At 34.2% G+C, this 13,963-nt stretch overlaps 1 long non-coding RNA gene across 2 annotated transcripts; it reads right to left on the reverse strand.

The window, feature by feature from the left end:
* Positions 1–126: 126 nt before the first annotated feature.
* Positions 127–9,556, reverse strand: LOC119641580. 2 transcript variants are annotated; one of them, XR_005247856.1, is made up of 3 exons: positions 8,771–9,556; positions 442–609; positions 127–178 (listed from the first exon to the last, which is right to left on the reverse strand). It is a non-coding gene; the product is annotated as an uncharacterized LOC119641580 (long non-coding RNA). The 2 variants fall into 2 exon arrangements; XR_005247855.1 differs by having other exon boundaries at positions 442–626.
* Positions 9,557–13,963: the final 4,407 nt, after the last annotated feature.

Below are 13,963 nucleotides of genomic sequence, written 5' to 3' on the forward strand. Positions count from 1 at the left end.
CTTTTCCTTTTTTCTTCAAATTTTTTATTTTTCTTTATTTCAACTTTTCTCGGTTTTTATTTTTAAAGCTCATAGAACTAAACAAAACTGTTGTTATTTTCTTAATTAAAGTCGTCTTTTTTTTTTTTCTTTTTACGTATTTTTAAGAAGTAATTCACACTAAAATAATGTTCATTAGCTAACGACGTGAAATGAGATCAAAGAAAAAGAGTGAGAAAGAGAGAGAAATAGTTGTATTTACAAGAAGCTTTCACGATATATTGCAAAGCAGTTAAATGATAGGTTATATTTCTTATGAAAAAAAGTTTCTTAATTTTTTTAGAGATGTTTTTAAAAAATTTTGCAAAAAAATGAATTTTTTTTTCCGTTAATATGTTTTATTATGTGAAATCATATCCAATTTTTGGCGAATTCAATGGATCATGACTTCTAAAAACTCACCACTGAAGGCGATCGGAAAGTTCTTGCGACATCACCTGTAGATCGGTAGAAAATCTATGTAAATTGACTATACACACTTTGCGATCTCATACAAAAACGTGCAATGCCCGTGAAATGTATTCGAACAAGGCAACAGATTGGAGTGAAGTGCGGGAAGTAATGACAATCCTGCGAAGACGAATTTGCTGGTAAATAAAGGAATTCATAATGGTTTAGAGTAACCCGCTTTCAAGAGAAACAGTTATAATGAAGAAGTGAATTTCAATGGGGTCACATAAGCCAGAATGATTGATCAGTAGACAATAGTTGAATGATTAATTAATGATGGGAGTTCTACAAGTCACGGACGCATGGTGGAAAGACACTGCTTGCAATGAAAGCGGCCTTTCGCTAAGATATTTTGGCCAAGATATGAATCTTTTTTGAAAGGAAGAGCAACTGCGAAAGAAAACTTATCTTCACTGCTATTATGCTTAATTGTGATTCAATGCAGTAGAGTAAGTAGAGCACTTTTCAATAAGTAAAGACACTATAGTGGGCCACGCCGCACCATTAAATACCCTACACTGCTTCACTGCTTGCTCATATAAGGCCTTTTCAAAATAAGGTGTTATATGGAAAGTGGTCGAAAAAATGGACGCATCCGAGCCATTTCCTCAATAAATCAAATTTCATCAAAATATCTCAAAAATTTGCGACCTGTACATTGAACATAAGAAAGCAGGTGCACAAGACGAACTTTCGGAATTACTCTCTGAACTGGTTGATATAATGAAAGCGGGCTCTATCTCGAGTCCGTCTGGATGTTGCAAAACCCCTTACACCACAAATGGTGAAGGCTATTATAAAATTTGATTTCTTTTAAAAATTGACTGACTGATTAATTTCATACAACAGAGGCATCTACCCAACATATGGCCATGCAATGTTAAAGATCTTCTTCAGCAATTAGCGAAATATGATTTAAAAAGACTTGTCTGTCTCACATTAACAGAAATTCTCGTTAAGACAGCAAAATAAATGATTTTTTTTTATATGTTTAAAGAGAATAATCTGAAATTTCTTCTACATATATATATGTGTATATACATTTCTTAATTGGCATTAAATTGTTTAACATTGAAATTAAAAAGTTGATGACTTTTTGTATTTTAAGTTAAATGGATTTTTCTTTATTTGCACATGTGAAAGACAGATTACTTGCGACTTATGATAAACTCAGCTTAATAAAATACAATAACAAATTAACCGCAAATAAATGAAATTTATATCTCGAGCCGTAGCTGTAAAAAGTATTTAAATTAATAATCGATCAGGCATCTGAGTGCCCATCGGATTCTTTTGATGGACAGATTATACAGGGCAGGCAAAAAGTGGACATGTATTCTGTACATAAAACGAAAATTATCTCATGTTTATCTGTGCGTATGTGTGTGTGTGTGTGTTATAGACAACATTGTAGAAAATATAAGTGTACATATGTACATGTGTGTGGGTAGGTATGTGTGAATTTCGTAAATACTTATAAAATAAAAGCTCATGAATTAATTTAGCAAAGAAACAAAATATACCATAAAAAAACATAAATGCAGAAATAATAACCGCAGCACGTCGTTATCATAAAAAATATACACATATGCATATATATACATATTGAATAGCAAGCAACTGTGGTATAGTAGAAATTATTGTTGAGAACTTGTCTTATATGAGATTTATACTGATATGGGTATAAAAAATTAAGTACTTATACGACGCGCATACATCCATCCATACATATATCGCATACATAAAAAACTTTTTCTATCTCTGTAGGTATTAATTTCTATACCAATTCGTCGGAGGATGGGGGATTTTGTTGTTTTTATGGTGTACACATACGAGTTCAATGCCACTCTCGATGTTGATTTTAATATAAATTTATTTCTGTTGAATTATTCCTATTAACTTTTCCTTGTTTGCACATTGCGACGCTGGAGAAGAAGAAAAACAAGAAGAAGGAAACGACGACGGAAAAGAAGGCAATCATGAAGAAGAACAAGAAGAAGATATTAATATATAAAGTAAACAAAGGAAAACATTACTTTATGTCGAGTCGTGAAAGCCCATTAAATACCGAAGAGAAGAAGGCCCATGGATAAGCAAATTATTAGTTACGAGTTTCGCTTCTCAGTTGGCGATGAGCCGAGCGTACTGTGAATACATGGAATTTTCGATGGGATTCGTTAGCCACTGCTGTATAAGAACAGCCATTATTAGCCCTAGCTTGACTAGGGAAGTGAAGATTCACCTTAGTTGCCTCCTGCCCATTGACTTATCGGCCTGACTAGCAAAGCTCAACTTTGATGTTCCTAATCGTTCTTCATAAGCCCTGATCAAAGTCGTTACAACTACGAACATTATAACCCGATCAGGGTCCTTTGAGAAAGTTTACTAACTGATCCCGATATCCATCGAGTACCATCGATTGCCAAGCGGTTGCTTAAAATCTTAGCCCAAATCGTTTAGTATTGAATTTTCATATTAAATCTTATTCTTTAGTGTTTTCGTAGTTCGGCTTGTTGTCTCATTAAAGCGAGTATACTTCTATATTGTAATTGTCATCGTTCTTTATGAACTCAACTATTAGTTGTGCCCTAGAAATTATATATGGTTGAAATATTTGTAACCAATAAATTATACGATCTTTACACTAACGCATGTATTCCGCTTCTTTGGCCATCATTTAAGATATAATGATTAAATGATGACAAGATATTGTGATATCATTTTGATAAAAGCGTCCCGATCCAATCAATTTACTTTCTCAATCATATTACAGCTTGCATGTAAATATATCCTGATATAGACTTTATTATACATATACTGAAAAACAAACTTGTAGAGCTTCCAGCTCGTTGCTCTTTCCAGCGGCCATAGATATATAGTTTCGTAAGATATTATAAGTGTTATAATTGCTCTAATTTCTCAACATCAAACCATATGTAGGCTAAATTCAATTCTTTCGTTATACCCTGCCCTATACCACTCATGACACAAGGTATATTAAGTTTGTGCGGACGTACGCAATACCCGTAAGAGCTTAATTTAAGGCACTTTGCCAACGTTAAATGGCTAAAACTTTAAATAGAAATTGAATACATGGCACACTACAACTAGAAGAGAAGCAAACAGGAATAATCCGATCGATGGAGAGAGCTTTTCAATTCAAATTTTGGAGATTTTTAACGCTGGCAGTTGGTTAGATGACGGTCGTCACACCTCTCACTAGAGATTAACAATTTCAAATTGGATGTTATATCCTTTTTGCCCTGAACTTGTGAAAACCATTTTAAATCACATATATAATTAAATGTATAATACGCATATATATCTATATATGTGCATATATTAATTTTTTTTCATACATTATTGTTTATCCTGGGAGTTAACAACCTGTAGATAGCTTATAAATAAACAAAGCACACAGTGGATAATATTCGTTTGTTAGCGCGTTGTGCGAATTTATTGCTTTAATATTTCCAACATTAATGAGTCTCGCCAGTGCGACGCCCTATTCGCCCTTGCTTTGTCTTTGCGTGAATAAATGCTTGCAAGGATTTCACCTTAAATTGACATTTTGTTTTTTTTTTTAATACGCAGCACGAAGTGAGTGCACAAGATTTCTCACATTCATTAAAACACGCATCGAAGATTCCAATTTAACGCCAGTCGTTAATCCAATCGTTGATATCATAATTGTTTCGAATGAAAGTTGGCTTGGCTTCTTCAAGGCCATTAATTAACTTTTATCGACATAACGATACACGTATGTAAATAATTGATATTAATTGCAGGGAAGCCGATCATCTCATGCTATAGTTTTACGTTAAGTTAGTTTTGAAGCCAATGAGAAGCAATTTAAAACACTATAGCGGGATATTGCTCATCATTCAGTGCCCTATTCTGTTTGCTTAATGCGATTAAAAGTAAGGCCTCTTAGGTAAAGGTATCAAAAGATATCGATGTACCAAATATCATCAAAATATCTTAAAAATTTGCACACATTATGTTGAACACAAGAAAACGGACAGACGGACGGACAGACAAACATAATCACATTCAGAATCGATCGGTATAGTAAGAGATGGCTCCATCTCAAGTTTCTTTTTGGTTGTTGCATACATCCGCACAAACTTGATATACGTTTGTACGCTTGTGCACAAGTGATATAGAGTATAAAAAGCTTTAAAAAGCCTTGAAGAAGTTCTTATCTAATCTTGTTTTAATTTTAAGAATAGTCTAGAATAGATTTTAAGGCTAGTCGAAGTGAACGCGTGAATTCTCCTCGACATTCTTTATTAAATACTTCACTCTTATATTTTTTACTTTTTTTATACCTGTCCCTTAAACGTGCGTCGGGGAGAACGAAAGGACGAATGTGGAAAAGGTGGAGTGAATCATATGCCCATAAGTCATTAAAGTACAACCTGCAGCACTGGCAATTGAATCTATGTACGCCAACTTAAGAGTCGCGCTGTTTATCTACTAGGCTATGCGGCAGTCCAAACCAATTAGAGCCAATGTTTAACCTTTGAAAGAAGAAGAAAAGCTATCTTATAAATATCTCAGCGATTCAAATAAGTGTTGAGAAAGCTATCTACAATTATCTAGGAAGTGAAAAGATTTTGTACCTGCAGCCAATTCTATTACTGAGATTAACAGATGAAAATAGCGCCAATAACAAAATATGCGCAACATAGCTTCGCTGTGTATGTTTTTCTTAAAGAAGTAAGAAAAATATCTTCCTTGATATTCACGCTCTACGGAACCGATGCGTTATCCTTGCTGCCGCATAGCGGAGAACATAAAAGTTGCGACCACCAAGCAAGTACTCGAGGGTTTCAGCCAAACCACAAAAATTCCAACCATAAAAAAACTAAGAAAATAGCTTTCAAACAAGTGTCTTGGACTTCACCATTTTCCCATACTCGGTTTATACTAACATAACAAACTTCAAACATTCGGTAAAAACAATTCCGAAAAACAGAATTTGAATTTGTTTGGCGTTTGCCCTAAGCTTTGTTAAGATGGTTGGTACGCGCCTTTGCTAGTTCGGCTCTAATTTATATTCACATCACTGAATATATTGGAACTCCATTCTGCCTTTCATAGCAATTTTTATATCCCACATCACTTCCGGTACAGGTGTATATTGAGTGTATACGGGCGTATGCTGAGCCCAAAAGGGCTTATGTTGGACGCATCTTTTAGCATTATTCTTTGAAAGGATCTAAGCTTGTCTTGCTGTCCGTCTTGTTTTCTTGTGAGCTACCTATAGGACATGATTTTTGGAATATTTTAATGATATTTAGTAAAGTGAGATTCTTTATGACCGAAGGACGGATACGAAGACTTTTTCGATCCCTTCCTATATAAAGCGTTATTTTCAAAAGTCTTTATATGAATAACTATATTAAACAAAGCTGTTGTATTTAAGGGTTCGCCACGCTCTACTAAAGCGTTTTCACTTGTTGACTTTGAGAAATTCGGAACCAGTAGACTTGCTACGAAAAAACAAATTATTGACTCGAAGTTTCCCGCTTCTGAGTTAAAAATTAATTTATTCGTATGCTTTTTATGGAATCAAAGGTGTACTCTATATTCTGCTTCTAAAGGTCTTGCATAAGAAGAAATTTCAAGCAAAGCAGTTTTCCTAACTACACCTCTTTCTTCACATTGAAGCATAAGTAATATGGCGTCTATCACCAAATTTATCGGACAAGGTCTGTCACGGTAGTAGTTTCAATTGTTCTCTTATTTAGCACGTAGTCACTAAATGTTTATTGGGTCAAGCGAATTTTCAGCTTTGGCATTTTCAATCTTCTTGAGAATGTAAGTCCTTTTGTTTTTTTATTCTAGAGCGTTTATGGTGCAATGTATTAGAAGTTTGCTAAAATTTTGATCAGCGAGTTCTCCACATAAAAATGATAAATAAATGGGAAATACCAGTGTACATAGCGGTTCAATTCTATGGTTTTGACCTTGCTCTACATAAAGTACAAAGTTTTCCATTTAACATTATTGATTTATGGATTCAGCCTACCCTGACGCTAACCATAGATCGCTCAATATTCTTCTTCTTCCAAATTCATTACTTTCGTTGTTCGTTTGAAGAAATCTGCTGTCGAAGATCGCAAAGAACACTTACAGAAGCTTTTGGTTATGCTTCTCCATCATACCCCAATTGTCGGTTTTGGGTTCAACGGTGTGAAAGCGGCGACACGAATTGACTGACAATGCCACTTTTTCGCCACTGTAAGAGTTGTCCAAGATACATTGTTGCAGCTTAAAAGAGAAGTTCTGCCAAAGCCCGCCCACTTACCAGACATGGCGCCTCTGATTACCACTTACTCAGATCGGTGCAGCATGGCTTGGCTGGCACGCTGGTCCGCAAATTTGAACTAGTGCGAAAATGGATAGGTGGGTGGATCGCTGTCAAATCAATATACGTTCTTTCGGCATGATATCGCAATGTTGCCAAAAATATTGTAAAATGTTCTCGGAAACGGTGGAAACTATTTTGAATAATATATATTGTGGAAATTTTCCACAATAAATGCCTTTTCCATGTCCAAAAGTGATCAAAATTTTTGCAATCACCTAATATATCAAATTTGTGTATGCAAGACCCAGAAGGGCTCGAGGTACACCCATCTTTCATTATACGAAACGCTTTAGAATCACTTTCGGGCTCAGTTTAAACTTCTCTATCCCCCTGTCTCTGGTATTTTGTTGGAATTTATTGCAACAACGTGTTTTCGCTCAACGACTAACGTTTTTGAAAATTCGGTTCGAAGGGTGGGACCACACATTTGATCACTTCCCATATAAATATTCATTTTGAAAAGCCCTATGAATGCTGGTAGGGTGGTGTAGGGTATTTAACAGTACGCTCTGATTCCCCTTTTCCTTGTTTGAGGTTGCACAATCTAATGTTGCCGATTAGGAATAATATGTACTTCGCAGAGAAGAAACAAGAAATTCAACAAAGTCTATGAAAGTTCGTCTATTCGAAGAATCGACTATTAATTCCATCAAATTTTTGGTCAAATCTTTAGGATAATAAACAAATTGGTTTCTAAGCGATTTCGAAAACTTTTTAATATATTCGCTTGAAACAATTGACCATTTGTAGTCTTATGTCCGCAAATTTAATGAGGTCTCCATTACACACAAACACACAAAATGATAAGCGCACTAGTAGTAGACCCAAAAGAAAAAAAAAAAAATTGATATGTACATATTTTTATTGAAAATAGGCCAACAATTTTTTTTCTTTTTATATTTGTTCTTTTTTGACTCTTATGTTATTTGTATATAGGAAATGAAGCCAACGTGTGTGCGTTTATTTCTTTTTATTTTTTTATTTTTTTTGTTTTTTCTTCTCGGTACATAAACAAACTGTTTACGTCAATACAAATATACATAAATATTGGAAACAAAAATTTTCATAATTTTTTCATTTTTAATTAATTTTATGCAAATGTTGAACAATAAAATAAATAAATAAATAAAGAATAAATAAATAAAAAATTTGGCAAAAAAGAAAGGAAGACAGAGAGATCAAAAGCAATAAGAAAATAAAAAGGGTAAATAGGAAATAATAAAAAGAAAAAAGTATTTTTCGTTGCTTAATAGCAAAAAAAAAAAAAAACACAAAAACAAAAAACACAACTAAGGAAAACAGCTGATGACGAACACCACACACGAAATTGCATCTAATGGTTATTTCAATGTATGTGTACGCTTAGTATAGATATAAATATGCAGGAAAATCGTTAATGCCTGAACTATGTAGTACAAGTAGAAGCAGTTGTTGGAGAGGGAACTGGGAGGTGGAAGGCATTTGGACTTTTTCCTTACGAAATTGTTTATAACTAACTGCCTTGGCATGCATGCCAATTATATGCAATTACATGATGGTTAAGAATTTTTGTAAAAGACAAGGTAACTAAACGGTAAGAGAAGTCGTATAATGAACAATATAACACATGATTAAACAATTGCTGGTGAAAAAAAAACAAGAAAAAAGAAACAACTTAAACTCTCTTCTTTTTTTTTTCCTCCTTTTCCTACGACTGTATGCGCGAAGAGTTGTATAATGAAAGTAAAATTATATACCAAGGTTGTAAAAATTTATTGTTGTTGTTATTATTGTTACTAATATTTATATATATATATATATATATATATATATATATATATGATTGTTACACAATATATTAGGGTATATAAAAACTTTTCTATTTAAATTATTTAATTAAGATTTAATATTTAATTGAATTACTTTAAACATTTGTAACTTTCTTTCGCTTTTCACGTTTTCTCTTTTCAAATCAACCAAAACAAATAATCAAAGTTTGCTGTGTTGTTTGTTGCTGCTGCGATTGTTGAGCAAGAAAAATGCAGAGAGCGCGAGAGAGAGAATGGGAAATTTCTCACTATCAAGCACACACATATAGTATAATGTTTTTCTTTTTTATTTATTTATTTTTTTTTTGTTATTTATTTATTTTTGTTTTTTTTTTTCCTTTTTTTGGATCACGAATTCACAAAAAAAACAACAACAACAACAAGAAAATAAATACTGGTGATTAGCTATCGATATGACAACGGGATAGCAAACACGGAAGCAATGTAACCATGTTCTGGCACAGGGTCGGTCAACAGATTGCAGAAAACGGAACGATGGTGGTCAAACCGAAGCACTCTGCGTGTAATTGCACATTTACCGAGATGTGTATGTTAACACCGTCACCATCACCAACACACTAACATAGTTGTAGAATGTAATCAAATTGATGATAGAACATTACTGCCAGAGCGAGCAGCCGCGCGATGCAGAGGCAGTAAGTAGAGTCAAGCATAAAAACACAAAAGAAGAGATAACCACCCCAACAAAAACGACGATGATGATGATGATGACGACGACGACGACGACGACGACGACAACGACAACGGCTACGATGAAAATGCAACGCAACGTCGATGACAACGATAAATATTATAAAGATGTTGTTGCTTTTGTTTTTTACTCTTTAAACACACACACACACATACACACTTCGTCAAACAAGTTAAATTAATTTTCCTAAGTTGTTTTTGTTTCACGTTAATTTTGCGTTTTTGTTTTGCTTTTGTTATTATTATTATTATTATTATTATTATTATTATTGATTACATTTAATTTCTTTTCTAAGCTTTAATAGCAGCAGAGATGGCGATAATGTCTTTTTTGCTCTTTATTCCTTCTACACTTTGTCGTTATTAAATTTATGCTTTTAAATATATATATTTTGGACATAATTTTGTTTTTTCTTTTTTTTTTTTCTATTTTTGTTTTTCTATTCTTTTAAGTTGGACCGTTAATCGTTCTAAGAACGTAATGCAGAATATGTACATAACGCCACTATGTGTGCTTGGCAAGAAGGAAAGAAAAACAAAAAGTCTTTGTATCTGGTTAAATAAATGGTCTTTCGCCTATTGAGCTCAGAGACGTCTTGCTGTGTATGGCAAACTGGTTGATGTGAAACTGTTCGTAAAAGATAGAGATCACGTATAAAAATGCATGCACAAATACGTTAGCCGTATTTGCATGCTAACAACAACAACAACAACAACAACAGCATTCACTGCAATATATAAACGTCACAATGCTATCTTATGAATGTATATACGTATATATATATATATATATATGAATATATGTATAAAATTGTTAAAATTCTCTTTCGCTACATCTCTTTCTTTTTCTCTCTTTATTTGCATTTCTCACATATGTATTATATACACCGAGTGGCAAAAAATACCACTGCTTTTTCAAAAAAGAAAAAAGAAGTGAGAACGCGTACATATGATGTCTGGTTTCTTTTTGTTTTCTTTTTTTTTTATTTCGATGGAATTAAAATAACAAAGCAAAAGTTAAAGGATGAAAATAAAAAGCAAAGTTTCCGATGAAATACTAAAATTACTCATCAAGCAAAAAAACGTTTTATTCATTTTGGAGCAGGTGTGTCCAGCCTGAATGCCATGCTTTACCGCGAACTTGACTATTTTTCGGAAAAGGACGAGAAGCAAGCAATGATCAACTCTCTATTAAGCATATGGGAGGTCCTACGTTCGCAATTAAAAGGTAAAAGAAACGGATATAAACTGATCTTTTGGGAGAAGCGTCACAGTATAAGTGTTAGAGACCTGTGAAAATCATTAATATCTAGCAGAATTGTAGCAACCACGTGGGCATGTCACTTGATGGAAGCAATTAAAAGAAATAATTTTTTCTTATGGGCTGCTATACGCGCATTTCTGTATAGACGGTGACGATTATAAGGCTATTAAAACTTAACCTGTAGTTATTAATTAATAGTTTACTTGCCAATTTTCACCTTTTTAGGGTAAATGGATTATAGGATGAATCCTTCGCCCATTTGTGTCCGGCAGATGGACGCGTAGATGAAATAACAGACCGATAATATATATATATCTTATATATATCTTAAACAGCTTCTAACTCGTGCTTCTGGAGGTTATCAACAGAGAAGATACACAATGCGCTGTAGAATTGCACACTATACGGTTTAGTTTACAAACAGTATAGCCTGTCATGGGCCCTTCAAACAAAAGTCGAAAGAGCCATTCTATAGCGATCCAAAGCATTTTTAAAATCGTCTGTCATTGGGTCGAAGTACCGCTCATCAAAATATATCAAAAATTGCAACCTGTAGAATGAACACAGGCATATATGACGAGCAGACGGACGGACAGACTTAAATCGATTGGTCTATGCCGAGTTCTTTGGATGTTACATAAATACACGCAACTTCAGTCGGTATGCGATCGATTGGGAGAACAAAAGTGGGGTCTAACTCAAGTCTTTAATGATATGAAAATCCTGCGATGTTTGACCCTTTGCACTCGAAGTTTTTTTTAATTCGTATTTCAATCCGCGAGCCGCGACCGTCATTTGTCACCACCAACAGCGAAACACCCGAATACTAGTTTTTGCGATTTGTTTTTGCTTTTATGTTAAGAACTGTAAATTATTGTTGTATAGTTTGAAGACCAATTTTAAATGGCTCCACTCCGGAGTCCTCGAGTGCAAAGCAAAGCTAATGGAGAAGAACTTTGAATTCAAAGCGTAAGGAATACAAGAAAAAAGGTAAGAAATATCTCTCCGAATTTTTACGAACTACTTATATAATACTTTGGATTCAAAAATGTACTATCTACCATTTATAGGTGAAGAGATCAAGCTTGAAAACGGTCAATATTCAACGAGAAACTCGCTAATTTGTAATGAGAATGGAACGTCTAAATATTGTCGCCAATAGCTAGAAACAAGTATTGCTCTTCGTTTAAAACTGAATGAAACGATGATTACCTTCTTTGCAAGAAAAAAAAAAATGTAATGACTTTTATATATTATATACTCTGACATTGCAACTGTCCAAGTCAAAAACATATTTCTTATCTTATTTAACATTCAGATGTTCTTCATATTCCAAGTTATTGCTATGAAAGTCAAAGTTGCAAAGGCTTGAAGCAGAAAATTGAAACTTGGAACTTATGTTTTTCTAATTTAACTCACAGACCCGATTGAAGGGCCAAGCTTCTTATAGTAGAAATTGTAAGGAATTTCTATTAAAAGATAAATTGAAATGCAAACATTTCAACGAACATATGTTTTAGTTTTTTTATCGAATTCGCTTAACAGTCGATAGGCACTCATAAAAATTAGGGAATGCGCAATGAAAATGCAAGTTTTTAAATGAAGATTTCGTGAACCTATACAAAGCCTTATTCAATTTTTTCCAATGTAAATACCCTACACTATCGTAGAGTTATCCATATATAGATTTTTCAAAATAAGCCGTTATATCGAAAGTGATTGAAAAAGTGGTCCAGGTTCTTCCTAGGGTGATGTATCATCTTTAATCAAAATATCTTAGAAAAATTGCATAAATTATAAGAACAAATTGGAATTAATAACGGAACTAAATTGACACCTAAAGACCTAAAAACCCCATATTACACTTAGAAGACAATTTCCTCTACAGATTTTCATTTCATGCCTCATAGCCGAGTGGATATGCGTTAGCGGCTACCGACCTGCATTCGCAGAATCAAATCCCTTGCACATTTTGACCACACCTCGTCGACACTATGCTGAGTGCTTAGTCCTTAATCACATAGTACTTATCGACAGAGGACACTAGGCCTCGCCTCTTTCCCCGCCTCCTAATCTCGTTTCCCACTTCTGGCTTACTGTGTTATACACAAAAATCATTGCTCACAGTAAAAACTAAACAAGTAAAACAATTATATTCGGTTGTGCGGTAGAGTGTTCAATAAATCAATAGCCTTACATGCTAGCGCTTTAGGATTTTAATCATCAAAGCTTTTTTCTTTGGCTAAAAAATCAACAATGATAATAATAATGTATTCGTTTGTGACCGAGTTTATTATACCCATCGCCGTTAGCCTATATTTTAGAGGGAGCGTGCAACTGTTCGCTGTTTTTGTTACATAGGTGTCAGACGCGTTGTGGACGTGTTCTCTCAAAAATTTTTGGTCGTTTTGAAAAATTTGTGCAAGTTTGTAGGCGGGAATGTTCATTTTTGCGACCGGGAGAATGTTTACCACAGATGACCTGACGGACGTGTTCGATGCATCCCGAATTTCAATTTGGCTAAGAAATTGTATACTTTGTGGGGCTTTTAAAGCTTTCTTTTACACTTTATTAAGATATTGGAAAAAATATGAAATTGTGACTCACTGTAACGTTAGGTAGGCGTGGTCAATTTTTACAGTCAGAGTGTATAGATTTACGTTTTTGTAGATTTGTCTCTGGTAAATTCAATTCAATTTTCCATTCTTTTCGAAAAACAGATATGGTCTCAGCTTACATGGTACTGCAGGGGTATCCAAAACTTCTGCCAAGTTTGAAGTCAATGGCTTCATTTTTGCGGCCAGGAGATTGTTTACAAAACATTACACCGACGATTCAGAATTTGATGCTAATCAAAAATGCATATACTTTGTGGGGTCTATGCAGCTTCCTGCTAGGCATCAAGTATAGTTTCTCATTGTGGCAAATAATCATTTCAATATATGCTGCAGAAACGAAGTTTGCATGGGAGTTATTAGCTTTTTCTTTCAAGCGATCAATTGCAACGAAAGCACTCAGGCCATGTATCTGGTACAGTTTTCCCGACGCACATACTTCCCCAAAATACATGTAGGCAGCCAATTGTTCTTATAAGCCATTACTACAGGTTTGTACTTGTACGTGAGCAGATTGCAGTTGAGAGTTTAAGTAGCAGTCGTGACGCAAAAGTTCAATATTGATATCTGCAAATTTCTGCTAACTATGGCCAAAGGGGATCACGAGTTGTTCAAAAGTTAACCTATGGCTATTTATTGAAGGTTTACACGCCAAGTTGCGATTTTTTACGACAATTGTTTATGCGAGTGCTTATAA

The sequence above is a fragment of the Glossina fuscipes genome, unplaced genomic scaffold (assembly GCF_014805625.2).
Source record: "Glossina fuscipes isolate IAEA_lab_2018 unplaced genomic scaffold, Yale_Gfus_2 154, whole genome shotgun sequence".
NCBI lineage: Eukaryota > Metazoa > Arthropoda > Insecta > Diptera > Glossinidae > Glossina > Glossina fuscipes.